Below are 692 nucleotides of genomic sequence, written 5' to 3' on the forward strand. Positions count from 1 at the left end.
AAAAAAAAGTTTGTAGGAGGGATGGTCCCTGATAATTATGAAAGAAACTCACCTTGAAGATGGGGGTATTGTCTCTAAAGCCCCAATGGCTGAGTTTTCAGATTTCTAAACACTGTAGATTCGATCAAGAGCATGTTTTATAGGCTGGAGAGGTGGCTCAAGTGTTACAGTGCCTGCACAGCAAGCACAAGGCCCTGAGTTCAAACCCCAGTGCTGCTACTTCCCTCTCCCACATCTCTGAAATGGTCCCAGAAGTTACCTGAATATTACTCGGATCTTAACATTTGTGAATTTGGTGGATTTAGGGGAAAAATTGTATTTCTATGCAGAACTTATCTAGAATGGTGAGCCCTTCAGATAGCCATGAGTTGACTTAGTAGTTTTTTTGGTTAGTCCTGAGGCCTAAACTCTGGGCCTGGGCACTGTCCCTGAGTTCTTCAGCTCAAGGCTAACGCTCTGTCACTCAAGCCACAGTACCACTTCTGGCTTTTTCTGCTTATGTGGTACTGAGGAATCGAACCTAGGGCCTCATGCATGTAAGGCAAGCACCCTACCACTGAGCCACCTTCCCAGCCCCAATTTAGTAGTTTTTTACAAAAGACCTTATTTTGTTTAAACTACTACTGTTAGTTTTAAAGGATTTGGGAGACCAACAAAGAGTCGCTTTCCCTTCTGTTTTTTTTTTTTTTTTT

This window comes from Dipodomys ordii, unplaced genomic scaffold, assembly GCF_000151885.1.
Source record: "Dipodomys ordii isolate 6190 unplaced genomic scaffold, Dord_2.0 Scaffold10, whole genome shotgun sequence".
Classification (NCBI taxonomy): domain Eukaryota; kingdom Metazoa; phylum Chordata; class Mammalia; order Rodentia; family Heteromyidae; genus Dipodomys; species Dipodomys ordii.